The sequence below is a fragment of the Acanthochromis polyacanthus genome, chromosome 22 (genome assembly GCF_021347895.1).
Source record: "Acanthochromis polyacanthus isolate Apoly-LR-REF ecotype Palm Island chromosome 22, KAUST_Apoly_ChrSc, whole genome shotgun sequence".
NCBI lineage: Eukaryota > Metazoa > Chordata > Actinopteri > Pomacentridae > Acanthochromis > Acanthochromis polyacanthus.
In genome coordinates, this window is record NC_067134.1 from 5,194,298 (window position 1) to 5,215,003 (window position 20,706).

Consider the following 20,706-nt stretch of genomic DNA (forward strand, 5'->3'; position numbering starts at 1 on the left):
ATCTGCCCCAAGTGATTAACAGTCGGAAGTCTATATATGATGTTTAATTTTGGAATGACATGAGCCTCTTCCATGCTTGACTTCCTGTCTGATGCTATATGCTCTGTGTAAACTGGACTGACGTGTTGGAAGTGTCGAAAATAGAATCAGAGTGATGCTGCATTTATTAGGATGGGAGTGTATTCACTGCATAGCAAGCAAGGCTGACAGAACACGCTCCAGATTCTGAGGGTTATAGGCTGAAAAGGAGGAGTAGTCACTTTTGTGCGTCACCTGTGATTGAAATGTGGAGGACCAAACCAGCCATAATTAAAAATAAATAAAAAGAAGTTAAAATAAAATTCAAAAATAAAATGTACAAAATATATAAATGAAACTGATACAAAAGCAGAAAATATATACAAAATTGAGGTATAAAAAAGAACAATTAAATTTAAAAAATAACACTAAAAAATTACAATTAAATCGAAATGAATAAATAATAACTGCAATGGCTCTGCTCTCACATTTATTTATTTGCTGCAGACACTCAGCATAAAATGCAGCAAAAAATGTTATTGAAATGAGGGGTAGGTCTTTAGTGTGTCTTGGGCTGATTGACATGCGAGTGCAGGGATCTAATTTGCATGAAGTCAAGGAAGTCTGCCCTGTGAAGGCCCACAACAACCTGGTCTGTTGATAATTAATGTAAAAATTAATGCTGGAGTTTTGTGAATAAGATGACTTAGAACTGTCCATTCTCATCTGTAACTAGTTATTTATTTATTTTGTTACAGATCCAAACATGGATTACTTCGGTAGCTCGCGGACCAAACGGAGACGAATTAAAGCAAGAGTTGCAGAGCACTTGCAGATGTTTGAGCATTATGTTCTCAAAAATAGAGTCTCATCAAATCCAGTCTATGCTCCCGAACCAGAAAGCAATAGCCAAATGGAAGTGTTGGATTTACAGGATTTTCAATATGAAGGTGGTCAAGAACCGGATTATGAAATGTTATCAAGTGACAGCAATGAAGAATTTGATTGTGAGGATTGCATTGAAGAAACAGAGCCTTGCACTGATGTCAAAAAGAAGTTGGCTGAATGGGCAGCAAGTCGCAACATTTCACACAGTGCCCTGTCAGAGCTACTACAAATTTTATTGCAGTGTGGCCTTGATTTTCCCAAAGATCCAAGGACTCTTTTATCAACTTCAAAAATATGTGAAGTCAAAGACATTGGAGATGGATGTTATCATCATTTTGGGGTGTCAAATGCTCTGACTTCTTTACTAGCACAGCAGTCTCAACCTTCAGTTGAGACTCTAACGCTTCGTGTCAACATCGATGGCTTGCCCCTCTTCCGAAGCTCAAAAATGGAGTTATGGCCTATTTTGGCCAAAGTCAAAGAAATTCCAGGAAGTAATGTTATTATCATTGGTCTGTATGCAGGTCCTACAAAACCTGCTTCTGTTGAAGAATACCTGAAGGACTTCATCCAGGACCTGAGGCATGTAACTCAGGTGGGTTTACATTGCAATGGAATACATTACAAGATTGCGCTTCCTGATGCCTTCATCTGTGATGCCCCAGCCCATGCCTTTGTAAAACGTACCAAGGGTCATTCAGGTTACAGCTCCTGTGAACGCTGTACAGAGCATGGAGTTCGGACAGAGAACAGGGTTGTTTTTCCAGATCTGGCTGCACCACTGAGAACAGATGAACAGTTTGAACATATGGCAGATGATGGACATCATCATGGTGTTTCACCCCTACAAGAGCTAGGCATAGGAATGGTTTCATGCTTTGTTCTTGACTACATGCATCTAGTGTGCCTAGGAAATGTTAGAAAACTTGTTGGTCTGTGGATCAAAGGACCATTACAGTGTAGGGTTTCTGCAGCAACCATCACAGTTATCTCCAGCCACTTAAAAACAATCAGAGAACATCTGCCGAGGAATTTTGCTCGAAAACCACGGTCACTCATGGAATACAGTCAGTGGAAAGCCACTGAATTCAGACAGTTTTTGTTGTACACAGGCCCTGTGGTTCTTAAAGGACATTTACCTGCAAGACTTTACAAGAACTTTGTTGCTGTCTGTAGCAATAAGAATTCTTCTTAGCCCAGCTTTGTGTTATAAATACTGTGATTATGCTGACAAACTATTGAAATGTTATGTAACCAATTTTGCAAAGATTTATGGAACAGAGCACCTTGTGTACAATACCCACTCTCTAATTCATCTGGCTGATGATGCAAGGAAGTTTGGACCTCTTGACAATGTTTCATGTTTCCCTTTTGAAAATTATCTGGGGACATTAAAGCAGCTGGTGAGAAGACCACAAAACCCTGTCCAACAAGTTGTACGGCGCTTGGGTGAAAAACCCAGCTGTCCTCAAGGAAAGATGAAGGAAATGAGGAACAAGCCTCAACCACCAAGTGCATGTGGTCCAACTCTGTCAAACTTTCCCCCTTGTGTACAGTACAAAAGGTACATATACAAGGGAAACATTATATCTTGCTCTCAAGGCAACAACTGCTTTGATGTTGAGGGCAAGGTTGCCATTGTGAAGAACATTGTGGAGTTTGCATCTGGAGAAATGTATGCTGTGTGCCAGTTTTACAAGAGACAAGGATGCTTTTACGATTATCCTATTGACGTTACGTGTATGGGGATCAGAAAGGTTACACAGCTTGATGATGGGCTTCATGGTGTGCTTCTGACTGACTTGACAAAAAGACTGATACTGCTTCCTGTTCAAGATGAAAATGTAGTCTTTCCCCAGTTACATGACTGTTGATCTACCTCATATGAACTTTGCAGCATGCCCCTCTTCAGCATTGTGGAGTTCAGGGGGGAAGTGTCAAGTGAAGGAAGGGCTCTTGTGGATATTATTCCATCATGTTGGTTCACTGATGAGGACAAGACGGACTGTTTTTGGCCAGTAGGCCACAATCTTAATATCACCAAGGCAGTGAAACAACGTCAACAGCCAGATGCCTCATGGGGGACATACAGTGTGCGTGCACTTGGACATGCAGGTAAGGAAAAGGGTTTTTTGGTTGGGGAGTGGCAGGGGGTAGGTGTAAAAACTTAGGTGTAACCATATTCTGTTTTGTTTTTGTCACTTCACAGACACATATGAGGATGCCCGTCGCAAGCTCGCCCGAGCAGAGGCTACTTCTGATCTTCAAACAGACGACGATATACCAAAGAAGAGACAAAGAAGGTAAGTGTAGTTCAACCCATCAAGGAGAGCACTTGAACTAAATTTCCATCTGAAAAACTATATTTTCAGAGGCTTGTAAATTTTTGAGTACACATCAGGTTCACTAGTCCTGTTTATGTTGTAAGGATAGTAAGACTTAGCTCCAAGACTGATCCCTTTACACACATTCCTGATACACACATGCAAGAAGACACCAAAGGCGCTAAATAAAAGTAAACAAGAGTGCATATTTTCCCAGAGGTGTCGCAGTGTCTCTCAGTTCTTCAGTGTTACTGCTATGAAGCCATTGGAAAGTAAAGTCTTATTTCTCTGTTTGTCTTTCAATCAATCAATCAATCAGTCAATCAATCTTTATTCGTATAGTGCCAATTCATAACAAATGTTGTCTCAAGACACTTTACAATCGAGCATAAAGCTCCTCATTTTATGGATACACATATATGCATAGATACATACACACATATATAAAATACACATATACATATACATATAAATATATACATCCAACACAAACATGAATTCATATAGTCAATCATGAATCCCTCCATCAAGCACTTTGTGTTACTTTTTGTATGAAAAGTGTGATAGAAATAAACTTTGATTGATTGATTGATTGATTGATGGCGGCAAGTAAAAACCTTCTGTTAAGCAGCAGGAGATCTTGAATGTGGGCCCCAGTCTGATGATGAACAGCAGATCCACACCATGCTGTGTTGGTGTGTGGGCAAAGGAAGGGAGATAAGTGGAGACAAAAATATCATTAAATATGAAAAGTTTTACGTGAACAGCATAAAATTTTTTCGCAGGCCTTATGGCCGGCTATATAGGGGCCCAATAAAATTTCTTTTCATGGGGCCCGAAATTCCTGGCGGCGCCCCTGGATATCGTGTCGGATCAATATCGGTATCGGCCAGTACTCAAGGCTGCAATATCGGTATTGTATCGGAGGTGAAAAAGTTGTATCGGGACACCCCTACTATAGATGCATCAACCATGGATAGAGAGATCATGGTGAAGTCTACATTAACAGCTGTAATGATTATGAACTGGAATGGTGCTAAAGACATGGACAGATATGTGTTATGTCTGTAATTGTAGTTATTGAGGCTTCACAACTTCACAGCAGCAGGCAGTCTATACCAAGGATCCAAGACCACCTAGAAGACAAGAGCCTGAGACGAGTACAGGGGCAAACAGAAAGGGGCAAAAGCATATATGGAGAGAGAGTGTGAGAGAGAGAGAGGGATAGAGCCCAGTGTGCCAGATCCCCCCCGGCAGTCTAAGCCTATTAACTCTTAACTGTGTGACTAAACTGTGGACTATGAGCTGGTCCCTAACTGAAAGCTTTATCAAAGCTTTATCTTTGACAACATTTTCATCACTTTTATTTTCATTGTCCACAGCTGTACTCTGTGTTTTTCTCTCATATACAGTGTCATAAAAAACTCATTTCTCATAATAATTTAATTTCTTATAACCTAAATATTATTTAAAAAACTTTGGCGCAGTTTGTCCTGTGTATAGCTGTCATCTTAATAATTACAAAGACAAACAATTTATAACAATTTAACTGATTCAAAATTATCAATGCCCCTGACAAAGAATAATCTGCGTTTTATTTATTTGGTATAAGACTTTTAAGACTCATACTTGTGGATAACACTGTATTTTAAGTAAAAAACCTATTAGAAACAAATTGACCACGCTTTTTTACTACAACCTGACTTTGTTTATCTGTGTACGTCAATGCTGCTAGCTAATAAGTATTGTTAATTAAACAAATGGGAAAAAACAGATGGAATGGGATGCACTGCATTATTGGTAGCTCACATTTTTAAAAGATTTGATATGTCTTTCAAAGGATTTTTTTTACAAAGCAGTTCTTTGATGGGATACACAAATAGGAGAGAATACTTTTTCTGTTTTGACGGAAACTTCCCTAAATTAGGGAAGCCATCAAAATAAGAAAACGGGGCCCAGGGACGATGAACAGGGATGAGGGGACATACATGCTCTCACACACTTGGAGCAGCATCCTGCAGAGGCAAACGGAGGTGTGTCCCTTCTGTCAAAAACATTTGACAGAAGGGCCACACCTCCGTAACACCAGCTGATATGATGCGTCACACCTATCACCTGGTGACACTTCTGAGAATACATGTCTGAGATAAAAGAAAAAAAGTAAACTATTCCTAAGAAACTGAAGCCATTATGAACACCATTCAACTATTAAAGGAGAGAATACTGTGTAAGGGTTTCTGTGGATTTTTGAAAGTAGTGGTGTTGAAAATGATCATCTCATGATCATGCACCATGATGCAGATCAATGTAGAAGCAGCTTATATCAATGCAGATAGATTTTGCTTGTGTATTTTCTCACTTGAGCTGGGCCTACTCTAAATGCTTAGATAATGACCAGTTTCTCCTCAAATGAGGCTTCTTTTGATACATTTTCATTGGTAGTGTGTTTTCAATGGTGCAGCTTTTCTTGTTGTTTGGTAGTAGTAGTCACGTGTACAGTAGAAGTCACCATCTGGATCCAGAATTTCTTTAAGTTAGTTTAGTTTAATAATGTGCCGAGTTGGTAGGGGTGGGAATCTCCAGTAGCCCCATGATACAATATCATTGCAATACTTGGGCCATGATTCCATTTATTATTGGGGTTGTAAACATTTTGCAATACAGTTAGAATTGCAATTCCATGAGAAATTTTTTCTCTAAAATCTTTTTTGACATTATGTCACTGTTTTTGATTGTTGTCATGAACAAGCATTTGCATAAAGCAAGTATTTTTGTCCACTGTTATTGTAAAGGGTATATAAATCTTCAGAAATACTGCCATATGATACATTTAGAACATATTAAAAGGGCATAGGCAGAGGGTAATAAGGAAGAATTATTAAATGGTAGCATCATCCAGCTGTTCAGTAACCATAGATTTTTTTTCTGTGACTTTCACTATGCATTCTCAGGTCGCCATGGTTGGAGAAATTGGAGGTTCAACGATAGATGATGCAACCCGAAGAATGATGGCATTTATAATGTCACCTGACCTGGCACTGCAATACAACCTCTTTAGACGTCATGGAAAGAAACCCTTCAGGGAGCTACGTCTATTTGACCTTGTTTATGGTATTTCTCTTTAAAATTAAGTATCTAATAGAGTGGAAGTCTTATGTCAAAGGTTTGAACAATGATTTAAATGTGAGGTTAAAAGTTCATGTCCAAAATGTAGTTTGCTGTCAGACTCCAGCCTTCAGCTTTAGCAAGGCATTTGGCCATCTAAATTGGTTTGCTGTGTGATCAAGCACTGTTTAAAAAAATATAGGTGGTATTCACACTGGGGCCCTGGTCCTGGGTCCAATTTCGCTTGAGCCCAAAGTCTTGGTAGTTTTGGTCAGAAACAAACTGCACCCAGGCACCAGGACAGAGCGTTGTCAGCCTTATGAAGTCATCATAAACTAAACTCTTTTCACTGAACAGCAGTTTGTCTACATTTTTCCTTAATAAAAGGTGGAAGTCATCAGAATCATGTCAATATGTGGAGTGTTATGACTTACCTTACAGATGAACACAAGTTGCAGTCAGTGAGATGAAGTGGAAAGGCAGTAAAAGTCTCCTGCCATCTCAAAAACTGTTGTATCGAGGCAACATATTTGGCAAAGTGATTTTACATAACCCATGGCTTCAGGATGGACTTTCTGTTTGGTTAAAGGGGCTGTGAGGAGTTTCTAAGTAATTACAAAAAAGTCTCACTTTTAGGTATATGCCTGATCGAAATACTCACTTAAAGATGAGTTTTATAGCATCAAAATAGGTAATCTATAAATGGTATTCCTTAGCTTTGCGGTTGGGCCGGACAGGGCTGAACTGAAATGGCTAAACGGACTTAAATGTTTATGCTGGGGCCTGGATACTCAACTTCGGGAACAAGACAATTAAAACCAGAGCAAATTTGTATTATTCGGACACGTCTTAGAGCACCGGGCTGTAAGTAACAATATATAGCTGGCTACAAAACTACGATGCTAAGTTTTCCAAATATTGCTTGTTGTCACACATCAAAAACTAGCGCTACGTAACTAGACAGAGATACATTACCTTGTCGCTTTGCATCCTGTAAGTTGTTGAAAAAAGAAGTTGTAAAGCAATGCAGAGTTCTGAAGAAGGTCCGAGCTGCATTCATTAGCATCACAACAAACACACACTTTGGCTTGGGTCAAGTCTTAATGCTGCGTTTGAGGCAATTTGGATATTTCCCAGTTGAAATCTCCGGGTTCCGACCTAAAAGCGTTCCAGGAATTCTGGTATGTAAACAAACCAACATGGCAGCATTATAAGATTTATGCTTTATCAACCTGCTCATTTGAGTGAAACAGAGGAGGGGAAACAGTGCATAAGGTAACAGAAGCTTATACTGTAAATACAAATACTGTAAGTATTTGTCATTATTTAGAGGCTGCCATATTGTTTAGGCAGTGATGTGATGTCACAAGTCGTAACTCGGAGTACATTGACCTGGTATGAGTTCACAGGTGGGAAGTTACAAGTGCACTTTCACTAGTTACAGGTGGGAAAAACACGAGTTACAGGTTGCATCGAACGCAGCATTACGACAGTCGCCGCACGTGCTCATGGGTAGCAGAGTCTTTATGTCGCAGGAAATAGATCCTCCTCATAGCATCTTTAAATTAATAACATTCTTTGCTCAGGTCATAACCTGAGTTGTTATCGTGTTATCGTCTTACCAGCCTTTGGGCTCTGTGTACCACCGAGTCCCCACACACAGGGAGAGGGGAGAATGTGGAGCTGTTATTTCAGTGAAGATCACAGGAGACTACTCATTATGCATTATGTATTTATGTACAAAAATTTACTGTATTCAACATATTTAGTCATAGATCTAGTGATTGTCTAAAAATAGTTTATTTCAAATGCATTTTTTCGTGGATTCAATGACTTGCATTGAATTACTTACACTTATAAATTAAAAAATGGAGGGCTTTATAGGCCACCCTATGATGTCATTGTGATTTCAAATGGTAGTTATTGTATTCCATATTATGATGCATTTCTGTTGCTATGTGATTATTTAATAGAAAATAGACAACTAATTGGTCGTCTCTCAGTATTATTGAGTTGATACTTTTCTCATTTATTTCTAGGAGCACTGAAGAAGAACATAAACCAGAAGGATGCAGAGAAGGCTCTCTCAAAATGGTTTACAGGAGCTAGGGACAGAGGGGGCAAGCGGGCCGCCAGAGCGCAGAGGGAGTTCACCAAAAGAGGTGAAACACAGGCCCTCCAGTCTCAAGATGAGACACAAATCCAATAGAGCTCAGCAATCTGGTACTGGAAGTAAAAGTCTATATAAAGACAAGTGTTTGTTTAGAGATTTTAAAAAAAATGTCAATTGAGGATATGATTGGCAAATATAATTTCAAAAACTAGAACTACTAAAAAGAGTGAATGGGCAACGTTGAAACTGTACTTCTGTTTGGAGATTTGTGTTGTTGTTTTTTTCTGTTCAACCGTCCTTTCAATTTCTGTTCAACCTTGTCAATCTTTTAATGCTATCTATTCTCCACATATGCAGGTTGTGCATTTTCTAGTTACAGTGGTAGTTTTAACTCAGATGGTAGTGATGACACTGACTCAGAGTCTTCAAATTGTTCTGCCTTTATAGCCCAAAACCTCTTATTCATGCTGTTTTAAGTCAAACCAAAGCTCTTTTTATTCAAGTACAGTGAAGGCAGAACAATGGAGATGGCTATACAAGTTCCCATGCCTGCCATCCTGGTTTGATATGTATTTCCTTAACATTTTGAGCAGTAAAGTGAATAGTGCTTACAGGACTGCAGTGTTTATACCCTAAAATGGTTTGTTTTTCATGATGGGGAAGTTTATATTAAATTCAAGTTTGTTTTAAACACAGCTGTGTGTCGTAGTTTTTGTTTTGAATTTAATTTTTTAAGTGCATTATTTTACATTTTTGCAAGGGCTTCAGCCGAGGAATCTGCTGACCTGCTCTTGGTGCAGGTAGTGCTGACAGTTCTCATACAAACCCACTCCTACAATCTGTGTGTAAATTCATGCAGTCTGTACAAATATCTTTAGTTTTACACAAAAGTACAAGAAATTGGTATCTGTTTTTGTATCCTGATTTTACATGAATTTATATTGAACAATTGTTGTACTTAGCATTTAATGACCTGACTTTAATATTCTCTTTGGTGTTCAGGGACCCACATGTAGAGCAGTATAGGAAACCACAGTCAAATCAACATGGAACCGATTCTGATACTCTGTGAGGCCCAGTGAGATCTTTTTTTCAGGCAGTGTTTAGGGCCTTATGTAGGTCTTATATCAATTGCTCAGATAGGCCCAATGTAGAGCTCAGTTGGTTCCCACTTGAGGCCCGTGTAGACAATCCCAGGTGGGGCCTCTATGGAACCTGTTGACAAACCCACTCGAAGCCCTTATTTACAGCCCACTTTGGCACCACACAAGGCCCAGTGAGATCTTCCTTCCAAGTAGAGATGGGGCCCAAATGGAACCCTTATGAAATGCCCAGAAAGGCCCCATGTAAAGTCCAGGTAGATCCCACTTGAAGCCCATATGGGCAATTACAGGTTGGGCCTTTATTGAACCCGCGGACAAACCCACTTGGGACCTGTATTTGTAGCCCACATATAATCCATCTGGGGCCCACATGGACATGCTGGCTGGGTCTATACCAACGCCAAACCAAAGTTCATCACCGCCATGGATCGCTGCTTCAACGCCCGACACTGTTCCAGCAACCCCGTGTCTGCTCGTAAAACGCTTACAACCGCTTCACCGAAGTTTGTGCAACGTTTAATCGCTGCCCGGGTAACTGTGCATTTGAAGCTCAGAACCAGCATTTGAAGCACAGAAAAATCATGAAGGCTGCATTAACGTGTACATAATGTTGATCCACAAATTTCTTCTTCAGAATGACTTGAGATGTAAGAAATATGAAGGCAAATGATGTTTTTCAAGGTGTTCTGGTTTGAAGGAATTGCGTGTAGAGCATTTTTGACCAAACTGTGCATTATTTGACCAAATTGTACATTTCTGCTCAGGATCAGCATTTGAAGAGAAGAAAAATCATCAAGGCTGCATTAACGTGAAGTTCATGTTGACACACAAATTTCTTCTTCAGAATGACTTGAGATGTAAAAAATATGATGTTTTTATGGTGTTCTGGTTTAAAGACATTGCGTGTACAGCATATTTGACCAAACTGTACATTTCAGCTCAGGACAAGCATTTGAAGCGCAGAAAAATCATGAAAGCTGCATTAACGTGAACATAATGTTAAATCACAATTTTCTACTTCAGAATGACTTGAAATGGTATCTATACAAAGAAAATGATGTTTAAAGTATTCTGGTTTGAATGAATAGCTTGTACATTATATTTGATCAGAGTGTGCATTTCAGCTCAGGACCAGCATTTGAAGCGCAGAAAAATCATGAAAGCTGCATTAACCTGAACATAATGTTGACACACAAATTTCTTCTTAAGGATGACTTAAAATGTGAAAAATATGAAGGCAAATGATGTTTAAGGTATTCTGGTTTGAAGGAATTACATGGACAGCACATTTGACCAAACAGCGCATTGACGCTCAGGACCATTTTAAAGCGCAGAAAAATCATTAACGTGAAGTTCATGTTGACACACAAATTTCTTCTTCAGAATGACTTGCGATGTGAGAAATATGAAGACAAATGATGTTTAAAATATTCTAGTTTGAAGGAATTGCGTGTGCAGCATATTTGACAAAACTGTGCATTCAGGCTCACGACCAGCATTTGAAGGGCAGAAAAATAATGAACGCTGCATTAACGTGAAGTTCATGTTGACACACAAATTTATACTTCAGAATGACTTGAAATGGGTTCTGGTTTGAATGAATTGCTTGTACAGCATATTTGACCAAACTGCATTGAAGCTCAGGATCAGCATTTGAAGAGCAGAAAAATCATCAAGGCTGCATTAACGTGAAGTTCATGTTGACACACAAATTTCGTCTTCAGAATGACTTGAGATGTAAAAAATATAATGTTTTTACGGTGCTCTGTTTTAAAGACATTGCGTGTACAGCATATTTGACCAAACTGTACATTTCAGCTCAGGACCAGCATTTGAAACGCAGAAAAATCATCAAGGCTGCATTTACGTGAAGTTCATGTTGACACACAAATTTCTTCTTCAGAATGACTTGAGATGTGATACATATGAAGGAAAATGATGTTTAAGGTGTTCTGGTTTGAAAGAATTGCGTCGACAGCATATTTGACCAAACTGTGCATTATTTGACCAAATTGTACATTTCAGCTCAGGATTAGCATTTGAAGGGCAGAAAAATGATGAGGGCTGCATTCACGTGAACATAAATGTTAACCCACAAATTTCTACCTCAGAATGACTTGAGATGTGAGAAATATGAAGGCAAATGATGTTTAAAGTATTCTAGTTGTAAGCAATGGCGTGTACAGCATATTTGACCAAACTGTGCATTATTTGACCAAATTGTACATTTCAGCTCAGGACCAGCATTTGAAGCGCAGAAAAATCATGAAGGCTGCATAAACGTGAAGTTCGGCTGACAGACAAATTTATACTTCAGAATGACTTGAGATGTAAAAAATATGATGTTTTTACGGTGTTCTGATTTAAAGACGTTCCGTGTACAGCATATTAGACCAAACTGTACATTTCGGCTCAGGACCAGCATTTGAAAAGCAAAAAAATCATCAAGGCTGCATTAACGTGAACATAAAGTTGACACACAAATATATTCTTCAGAAAGACTTGAGATGTGATACATATGAAGGAAAATTATGTTTAAGGTGTTTTGGTTGAAAGGAATTGCGTCGACAGCATATTTGACCAAACTGTGCATTGAAACTCAGGATCAGCATTTGAAGAACAGAAAAATCATCAAGGCTGCATTAACATGTCCATAATGTTGATCCACAAATTTCTTCTTCAGAATGACTTGAGATGTGAAAAATATGAAGGCAAATGCTGTTTTTTAAGATGTTCTGGTTTGAAGGAATTGCATGTAGAGCATTTTTGACCAAACTGTGCATTATTTGACCAAATTGTACATTTCTGCTCAGGACCAGCATTTGAAGGGCAGAAAAATGATGAAGGCTGCATTAACGTGAACATAATGTTAAATCACAATTTTCTACTTCAGAATGACTTGAAATGGTATCTATATGAAAAAAATGATGTGTAAAGTGTTCTGATTTGAAGGAATTGCATATACAGCATATTTGACCAAACTGCATTGAAGCTCAGGATCAGCATTTGAAGAGCAGAAAAATCATCAAGGCTGCATTAACGTGAAGTTCATGTTGACACACAAATTTCGTCTTCAGAATGACTTGAGATGTAAAAAATATAATGTTTTTATGGTGTTCTGGTTTAAAGACATTGCGTGTACAGCATATTTGACCAAACTGTACATTTCAGCTCAGGACCAGCATTTGAAACGCAGAAAAATCATCAAGGCTGCATTTACGTGAAGTTCATGTTGACACACAAATTTCTTCTTCAGAATGACTTGAGATGTGATACATATGAAGGAAAATGATGTTTAAGGTGTTCTGGTTTGAAAGAATTGCGTCGACAGCATATTTGACCAAACTGTGCATTATTTGACCAAACTGCATTGAAGCTCAGGATCAGCATTTGAAGAACAGAAAAATCATAAAGGCTGCATTAACGTGAAGTTCATGTTGATACACAAATTTCTACCTCAGAATGACTTGAGATGTGAGAAATATGATGTTTTTTAAGGTGTTCTGGTTTGATGGAATTTCATGGACAGCATATTTGACCATACTGTGCATTGAAGCTCAGGATCAGCATTTGAAGAACAGAAAAATCATCAAGGCTGCATTAACATGTACATAATGTTGATCCACAAATTTCTACCTCAGAATGACTTGAGATGTGAGAAATATGAAGGCAAATGCTGTTTTTTAAGATGTTCTGGTTTGAAGGAATTGCATGTAGAGCATTTTTGACCAAACTGTGCATTATTTGACCAAATTGTACATTTTTGCTCAGGACCAGCATTTGAAGAGCAGAAAAATCATGAAGGCTGCATTCACTTGAAGTTCATGTTGACACACAAATTTCTTCTTCAGAATGACTTGAAATGGGTTCTGGCTTGAAGGAATTTCATGGACAGCATATTTGACCATACTGTGCATTTGAAGCTCAGGACCAGCATTTGAAGAGCAGAAAAATCATGAAAGCTGCATTAACGTGACCATAATGTTAAATCACAATTTTCTACTTCAGAATCACTTGAAATGATATCTATATCACGATAACGATGTTTAAATTTTTCTTGTTTGAATGAATAGTTTGTACGTTATATTTGACCAGAGTGTGCATTTCAGCTCAGGACCATCATTTGAAGCGCAGAAAAATCATGAAAGCTGTATTAACGTGAATATAATGTTAAATCACAATTTACTACTTCAGAATGACTTGAAATGGTATCGATAAGAAGAAAATGATGTTTAAAGTATTCTGGTTTGAATCAATAGCTTGTACATTATATTTGTCCAGAGTGTGCATTTCAGCTCAGGATCTGCATTTTAAGAGCAGAAAAATCATGAAGGCTGCATTCACGTGAAGTTCATGTTGACACACAAATTTCTTCTTCAGAATGACTTGAAATGGGTTCTGGTTTGAAGGAATTTCATGGACAGCATATTTGACCATATTGTGCATTTGAAGCTCAGGACAAGCATTTGAAGAGCAGAACAATCATCAAGGTTGCATTAACGTGAAGTTCATGTTGACACACAAATTTCGTCTTCAGAATGACTTGAAATGGGTTCTGGTTTGAAGTCATTGCATTGTACAGCATATTTGACCAAACTGTGCATTGAAGCTCAGGATCAGCATTTGAAGAACAGAAAAATCATCAAGGCTGCAGTAACGTGAAGTTCATGTTGACACACAAATTTCGTCTTCAGAATGACTTGAGATGTAAAAAATATAATGTTTTTACGGTGTTCTGGTTTAAAGACATTGCATGTACAGCATATTTGACCAAATATGATTTTACGCAGTAAAATCATCAAGGCTGCATTTACATTAAGTTCATGATGACACATATATTTCTTCTTCAGAACGACTTGAGATGTGATACATATGAAGGAAAATGATGTTTAAGGTGTTCTGGTTAAAAGACATTGCGTGTACAGCATATTTGACCAAACTGCATTGAAGCTCAGGATCAGCATTTGAAGAGCAGAAAAATCATGAAGGCTGCAGTAATGTGAAGTTTGTGTTGACACACAAATTTCTTCTTCAGAATGACTTGAGATGTGATACATATGTAGGAAAATGATGTTTAAGGTGTTCTGGTTTGAAAGAATTGCGTCGACAGCATATTTTACCAAACTTTGCATTATTTGACAAAATTGTATATTTCAGCTCAGGATTAGCATTTGAAGGGCAGAGAAATGATGCGGGCTGCATTCACGTGAACATAATGTTAACCCACAAATTTCTACCTCAGAATGACTTGAAATGTGAGAAATATGATGTTTTTTAAGGTTTTCTGGTTTGATGGAATTTCATGGACAGCATATTTGACCATACTGTTCATTGAAGCTCAGGATCAGCATTTGAAGAACAGAAAAATCATCAAGGCTGCAATAACGTGTACATAATGTTGATCCACAAATTTCTTCTTCAGAATGGCTTGCGATGTGAGAAATATGAAGGCAAATGATGTTTAAAGTATTCGAGTTTAAAGACATTGCGTGTACAGGATATTTGACCAAACTGTGCACAGAAAAATCATCAAGGCTGCAGAAACGTGAAGTTCATGTTGACACACAAATTTCTACTTCAGAATGACTTGAAATGGGTTCTGGTTTGAAGGAATTTCATGGACAGCATATTTGACCATACTGTACATTTCAGCTCAGGACCAGCATTTGAAACGCAGTAAAATCATCAAGGCTGCATTTACGTTAAGTTCATGATGACACACAAATTTCTTCTTCAGAACGACTTGAGATGTGATACATATGAAGGAAAATGATGTTTAAGGTGTTCTGGTTTAAAGACATTGCGTGTACAGCATATTAGACCAAACTGCATTGAAGCTCAGGATCACCATTTGAAGAGCAGAAAAATCATCAAGGCTGCATTAACGTGAAGTTCATGTTGACACACAAATTTCTTCTTCAGAATGACTTGAGATGTGATACATATGAAGGAAAATGATGTTTAAGGTGTTCTGGTTAAAAGACATTGCGTGTACAGCATATTTGACCAAACTGCATTGAAGCTCAGGATCAGCATTTGAAGAGCAGAAAAATCATCAAGGCTGCATTAACGTGAAGTTCATGTTGACACACAAATTTCGTCTTCAGAATGACTTGAGATGTGATACATATGAAGGAAAATGATGTTTAAGGTGTTCTGGTTTGAAGGAATTGCGTCGACAGCATATTTGACCAAACTGTACATTTCGGCTCAGGCTCTGCACTTGAAAAGCAAAAAAATCATCAAGGCTGCATTAACGTGTACATAAAGTTGACAAACAAATATATTCTTCAGAAAGACTTGAGATGTGATACATATGAAGCAAAATTATGTTTAAGGTGTTCTGGTTTGAAGGAATTTCATGGACAGCATATTTGACCAAACTGTGCATTGAAGCTCAGGATCAGCATTTGAAGAGCAGAAAAATCATCAAGGCTGCAGTAATGTGAAGTTTGTGTTGACACACAAATTTCTTCTTCAGAATGACTTGAGATGTGATACATATGTAGGAAAATGATGTTTAAGGTGTTCTGGTTTGAAAGAATTGCGTCGACAGCATATTTTACCAAACTTTGCATTATTTGACCAAATTGTATATTTCAGCTCAGGATTAGCATTTGAAGGGCAGAGAAATGATGAGGGCTGCATTCACGTGAACATAATGTTAACCCACAAATTTCTACCTCAGAATGACTTGAAATGTGAGAAATATGATGTTTTTTAAGGTTTTCTGGTTTGATGGAATTTCATGGACAGCATATTTGACCATACTGTTCATTGAAGCTCAGGATCAGCATTTGAAGAACAGAAAAATCATCAAGGCTGCAATAACGTGTACATAATGTTGATCAACAAATTTCTTCTTCAGAATGGCTTGCGATGTGAGAAATATGAAGGCAAATGATGTTTAAAGTATTCGAGTTTAAAGACATTGCGTGTACAGGATATTTGACCAAACTGTGCACAGAAAAATCATCAAGGCTGCAGAAACGTGAAGTTCATGTTGACACACAAATTTCTACTTCAGAATGACTTGAAATGGGTTCTGGTTTGAAGGAATTTCATGGACAGCATATTTGACCATGCTGTACATTTCAGCTCAGGACCAGCATTTGAAACGCAGTAAAATCATCAAGGCTGCATTTACGTTAAGTTCATGATGACACGCAAATTTCTTCTTCAGAACGACTTGAGATGTGATACATATGAAGGAAAATGATGTTTAAGGTGTTCTGGTTTACAGACATTGCGTGTACAGCATATTTGACCAAACTGCATTGAAGCTCAGGATCAGCATTTGAAGGGCAGGAAAGTCATCAAGGCTGCATTAACGTGAAGTTCATGTTGACACACAAATTTCTTCTTCAGAATGACTTGAGATGTATAAAATATGATGTTTTTTTTTTTATTGTGTTCTGGGTTGATGGACTTTCATGGACAGCATATTTGACAATACTGTGCATTGCAGCTCAGGATCAGCATTTGAAGAGCCGAAAAATCATGAAGGCTGCAGTAACGTGAAGTTCATGTTGACACACAAATTTCTTCTTCAGAATGACTTGAAATGGGTTCTGGTTTGAAGGAATTTCATGGACAGCATATTTGACCATACTGTGCATTGAAGCTCAGGATCAGCATTTGAAGAACAGAAAAATCATCAAGGCTGCAGTAACGTGAAGTTCATGTTGACACACAAATTTCTTCTTCAGAATGACTTGAGATGTAAAAAATATGATGTTTTTTTTTACTGTGTTCTGGTTTGATGGACTTTCCTGGACAGCATATTTGACCATACTGTGCATTTGAAGCTCAGTACCAGCATTTGAAGGGCAGGAAAGTCATCAAGGCTGCATTAACGTGAAGTTCATGTTGACACACAAATTTCTTCTTCAGAATGACTTGAGATGTATAAAATATGATGTTTTTTTTTTATTGTGTTCTGGGTTGATGGACTTTCATGGACAGCATATTTGACAATACTGTGCATTGCAGCTCAGGATCAGCATTTGAAGAGCCGAAAAATCATGAAGGCTGCAGTAACGTGAAGTTCATGTTGACACACAAATTTCGTCTTCAGAATGACTTGAAATGGGTTCTGGTTTGAAGGAATTTCATGGACAGCATATTTGACCATACTGTGCATTTGAAGCTCAGTACCAGCATTTGAAGGGCAGGAAAGTCATCAAGGCTGCATTAACGTGAAGTTCATGTTGACACACAAATTTCTTCTTCAGAATGACTTGAGATGTATAAAATATGATGTTTTTTTTTTTATTGTGTTCTGGGTTGATGGACTTTCATGGACAGCATATTTGACAATACTGTGCATTGAAGCTCAGGATCAGCATTTGAAGAACAGAAAAATCATCAAGGCTGCAGTAACGTGAAGTTCATGTTGACACACAAATTTCTTCTTCAGAATGACTTGAGATGTAAAAAATATGATGTTTTTTTTACTGTGTTCTGGTTTGATGGACTTTCCTGGACAGCATATTTGACCATACTGTGCATTGCAGCTCAGAATCAGCATTTGAAGAGCAGAAAATTCATCAAGGCTGCATTAACGTGAAGTTCATGTTGACACACAAATTTCTTCTTCAGAATGACTTGAGATGTAAAAAATATAATGTTTTTACGGTGTTCTGGTTTAAAGACATTGCGTGTACAGCATATTAGACCAAACTATACATTTCGGCTCAGGCTCTGCATTTGAAAAGCAAAAAAGTCATCGAGGCTGCATTAACGTGAACATAAAGTTGACAGACAAATATATTCTTCAGAAAGACTTGAGATGTGATACATATGAAGGAAAATTATGTTTAAGGTGTTCTGCTTTGAAGGAATTTCGTCGACAGGCTGCAGTAACGTGAAGTTTGTGTTGACACACAAATTTCTTCTTCAGAATGACTTGAGATGGGTTCTGGTTTGAAGGAATTTCATGGACAGCATATTTGACCATACTGTGCATTGAAGCTCAGGATCAGCATTTGAAGAACAGAAAAATCATCAAGGCTGCATTAACGTGTACATAATGTTGATCCACAAATTTCTTCTTCAGAATGGCTTGCGATGTGAGAAATATGAAGGCAAATGATGTTTAAAGTATTCTAGTTTAAAGACATTGCGTGTCCAGGATATTTGACCAAACTGTGCATTGAAGCTAAGGATCAGCATTTGAAGAACAGAAAAATCATCATGGCTGCATTAACGTGAAGTTCATGTTGACACACAAATTTCTTCTTCAGAATGACTTGAGATGTGAGACAAATGAAGGCAAATGATGTTTAAGGTGTTCTGGTTTGAAGGAATTGTACCAAACAGTACATTTCAGCTCAGGACAAGCATTTGAAGCGCAGAAAAATCATGAAAGCTGCATTAACGTGACCATAATGTTAAATCACAATTTTCTACTTCAGAATCACTTGAAATGATATCTATATCACGATAACGATGTTTAAATTTTTCTTGTTTGAATGAATAGCTTGTACGTTATATTTGACAAGAGTGTGCATTTCAGCTCAGGAGCAGCATTTGAAGCGCAGAAAAATCATGAAAGCTGTATTAACGTGAATATAATGTTAAATCACAATTTACTACTTCAGAATGACTTGAAATGGTATCGATATGAAGAAAATGATGTTTAAAGTATTCTAGTTTGAATGAATAGCTTGTACATTATATTTGTCCAGAGTGTGCATTTCAGCTAAGGATCTGCATTTTAAGAGCAGAACAATCATCAAGGTTGCATTCACGTGAAGTTCATGTTGACACACAAATTTCTTCTTCAGAATGACTTGAAATGGGTTCTGGTTTGAAGGAATTTCATGGACAGCATATTTGACCATACTGTGCATTTGAAGCTCAGGACAAGCATTTGAAGAGCAGAACAATCATCAAGGTTGCATTAATGTGAAGTTCATGTTGACACACAAATTTCTTCTTCAGAATGACTTGAAATGGGTTCTGGTTTGAAGTCATTGCATTGTACAGCATATTTGACCAAACTGTGCATTGAAGCTCAGGATCAGCATTTGAAGAACAGAAAAATCATCAAGGCTGCAGTAACGTGTACATAATGTTGATCCACAAATTTCTTCTTCAGAATGACTTGAGATGTGAGAAAAATGAAGGCAAATGATGTTTACGGTGTTCTGGTTTGAAGGAATTGCGTTTAGAGGATTTTTGACCAAACTGTGCATTATTTGACCAAACTGTACAGTTCTGCTCAGGACCAGCATTTGAAGGGCAGAAAAATGATGAAGGCTGCATTAACGTGAACATAATGTTAAATCACAATTTTCTACTTCAGAAGGACTTGAAATGGTATCTATATGAAGAAAATGATGTGTAAAGTGTTCTGATTTGAAGGAATTGCATGTACAGCATATTTGACCAAACTGCATTGAAGCTCAGGATCAGCATTTGAAGAGCAGAAAAATCATCATGGCTGCATTAACGTGAAGTTCATGTTGACACACAAATTTCTTCTTCAGAATGACTTGAGATGTGATACATATGAAGGAAAATGATATTTAAGGTGTTCTGGTTTGAAAGAATTGCGTCCACAAGAATATTTGACCAAACTGTGCATTATTTGACCAAATTGTACATTTCAGCTCAGGATTAGCATTTGAAGGGCAGAAAAATGATGAGGGCTGCATTCACGTGAACATAATGTTAACCCACAAATTTCTACCTCAGAATGACTTGAGATGTGAGAAATATGTTGTTTTTTAAGGTGTTCTGGATTGATGGAATTTCATGGACAGCATATTTTGACCATACTGTGCATTGAAGCTCAGGATCAGCATTTGAAGAGCAGAAAAATCATCAAGGCTGCATTAAAGTGAAGTTCATGTTGACACACAAATTTCTTCTTCAGAATGACTTGAGATGGGTTCTGGTTTGAAAGAATTTCATGGACAGCATATTTGACCATACTGTGCATTGAAGCTCAGGATCAGCATTTGAAGAACAGAAAAATCATCAAGGCTGCATTAACGTGTACATAATGTTGATCCACAAATTTCTTCTTCAGAATGGCTTGCGATGTGAAAAATATGAAGGCAAACGATGTTTAAAGTATTTTCGTTTAAAGACATTGCGTGTACAGGATATTTGACCAAACTGTGCATTGAAGCTAAGGATCAGCATT

General features: G+C 37.8%; 1 protein-coding gene and 1 long non-coding RNA gene across 18 annotated transcripts in view; both read left to right on the forward strand.

Moving 5' to 3' along the window:
- The window catches only part of LOC110972485 (zinc finger protein OZF-like), a 657,596-nt gene that overhangs the window by 574,989 nt on the left and 61,901 nt on the right, over positions 1-20,706 (forward strand). The window lies entirely within an intron of this gene.
- Positions 1,442-9,143, forward strand: LOC127532061 (uncharacterized). The gene is made up of 4 exons (XR_007939307.1): positions 1,442-3,021; positions 3,116-3,209; positions 6,182-6,341; positions 8,375-9,143. It is a non-coding gene; the product is annotated as an uncharacterized LOC127532061 (long non-coding RNA).